This window comes from Penaeus chinensis, chromosome 43 (genome assembly GCF_019202785.1).
Source record: "Penaeus chinensis breed Huanghai No. 1 chromosome 43, ASM1920278v2, whole genome shotgun sequence".
Classification (NCBI taxonomy): domain Eukaryota; kingdom Metazoa; phylum Arthropoda; class Malacostraca; order Decapoda; family Penaeidae; genus Penaeus; species Penaeus chinensis.
This window is the reverse complement of record NC_061861.1, coordinates 6,626,643-6,629,142: the sequence shown is the minus strand read 5'-3', so window position 1 is coordinate 6,629,142 and position 2,500 is coordinate 6,626,643. Positions and strand designations below refer to the sequence as shown.

At 38.5% G+C, this 2,500-nt stretch overlaps 1 protein-coding gene across 1 annotated transcript in view; it reads right to left on the bottom strand.

Moving 5' to 3' along the window:
• Positions 1-1,830: 1,830 nt before the first annotated feature.
• The window catches only part of LOC125048275 (B-cell lymphoma 6 protein-like), a 6,040-nt gene continuing 5,370 nt past the window's right edge, over positions 1,831-2,500 (bottom strand). Inside the window, exon 3 of the mRNA XM_047646898.1 lies at positions 1,831-2,500. This exon is cut by the window's right edge and continues 1,456 nt beyond it. The gene's annotated coding sequence lies outside the window, so the exon portion shown is untranslated.

Below are 2,500 nucleotides of genomic sequence, written 5' to 3'. Positions count from 1 at the left end.
AGCAACTCAGCGTCTCTAAAGAGCCAAGCAGCAGCGGCTCTCAATGCATTTACCAGTGAGCCGAATCCCTGGGGGTAAAGGTCTCTTGAAACACGACTCACATCCAGGGTTTTAAGAGTCTGCTAGAAAAATCTGCTGAGACTGTACTTCATGCTCGTGGTCTGTTATAGAAGTAGGTCAACAGACAGGACTCGTAGCAAGAGCTATGGCAAGAGTATTGGGAGGTACTGGACTCCATCCTGCGCTCTGGAGTCTCCACTTACCTTTTCCAATAAGTCTCGCTCAGGCTACATGTAGACTTGCTTCGACTCCCAGAGGATGATCCAACCCACCAGGCTGTCTCCTCTAGTACAACCCTGGACGGAAGAAGCCCATGGGATGACCAACAAGGTCGTGACTTGGGCGTGAAATGTCGAGACTGAAATGTCGAGACTGAAATGTCGAGACTGGAATCGGAGGCTGAACGCGTCAATGCGCCCTTCTCGGGTTCAGCCTTTCAGACCGGCTGGTTGAACAACTGAAATCAAGACGCTATATTATCCAAGATATGACGCGGCCGTAAAGAAAAGGGTTGGTCGATCGGTCGGTTGTTTCTTGAACGAAGACATTTTGAGCATCTCAAGGCCACCCAAAGCATTTAATCACGCATTTGTAAAAGGCACACTGTCTATAGGCTGATTCAATTCGTGTTTACCTAATGTGCTTACATCCTCTAAAAATTGTTACGAAATATTAAATTTTACATAGCTATTCTAATTATTCCGTATGCATAATTGAATATGAAAGTGTAAACTCACATATTGATTGTTATTATTGATTTACAAAGAATTATATTTTCAAAACAAAGAAAGAAACAAGAATGTCAAGTTAACACTTGCCACACGAAGGAAAATACAAGATGAAAGATATGTCTGGTTATTTCAGTAATTTACCATCGTTTCATTCGTTATTTTAGTATATTAATGGCAACACCCTTCGTTAATAGTTTCTTCTTAATGCAATAATAGACAAATGACGATTAATCATGTAATACAGTTCGACAGTAAAATAAGAGCTTCAACTGGAATACAATTCTGAAGAGTAGGGGAGGAGGCAAATCGTTGACAGCAAAGCAGTTACAGTGGCGGCGTTGCTGTCGCGAGAAGAAGAAAAATAATGAGGGGGGAGATGGAGAAAAGTAGAAAATGTTGTAAAGAAAATGACGTAGAAGAAACGTATGTGGACGAGAATGGGGATCTCTACGAAAGGGAGAAATAAGCGAATAGGGAGAAGGGAGTAATGGCAATAATGACCAAAATGACCACCATACTTGCTCCCCGCGCAGCTTCACTGCCATTTCAAACAACCTGACTAAGTTTCATATGGTGTGAGAAATTTCTAGAAAGGAAAAACTGGCAACTCGCCCTCTGACTCTGGTGTACTCCGATTTGCCTTTTCTTATATCAGCTGACAGTTTTACGAATTCTTACATCCATATACAGCACATTTAAGGTTTTACACCACATTACTTCTCCCAAAAGAAACTTTAAGGTCAGTTGCAAGTTTTTCCTTTCCTCGACAAACGGATCATTGCCATAACCACTTCTACCTCCACTACTCATTCATCAGTCCTCAGCTCTGTAGCACATTCCCATTCACAAAATGTAGGTAATGCAAAAACAAGAATATTCAGTAGATGAATAAATAAATATGTTTCATTCACTACCAGTCGCTAACTGACTCTTACGCCGACAGTAACACCTCATTGATTTCTATTTGATTTTGTAATACATTGTTGGAGGATCTATTTAGTAGGTTCTATTTGCTTAAGTTAAGAAAAAAAAAAAATACTGATACTTGTCACCATATATTTCACATATAAATGATTTACATATTCCCAATAACTTAAAAACATCCATATTACAGTTAACATAGTTATATCACTTTCAACTTAAAAAAGCTGAGCAAAAGACTAGTTCCATAGCAGACTTAGGAATAATATTTCTCAATAAATATTCTCCCACACGATTCAAATTCACACCCACTTATTTTAATAAAATGAGAAGTCACCAACATACAATAACTGAAACTAACACAGTGCAAAGCAGAGCCATAATTCATGTTACAAGACATTCATGGAACCACAGTCCAATGTCCTGAAATCACTAACTCAATATAAAAATAAAATAGCTGCCCCAAGCTCCTAAGGCAGTCACTAAAAAGAATAATCTACATTTGGAAAATATGCTTCCTGAAATGCACCACTTAGCCAAGTTCAGTAACCACTGAAGTTACAATAGATTTATAATTACTGGTACAGCTTTCCACAATAGATTTAGATTTACTGGTACAGCTGTGGAAAGGAGTTTCTGTAATCCCTTTGGAATGCCAAATTAATGGTGTTTGTAGTATGTGGCTGCAATAGCTCAAACTAATGTTTCATAGGTACTGTATTAACACTACAATCAATCACCCAATCATAATATGCAAAAAGATATGAACAAATCAAAGGAGTAGAGAT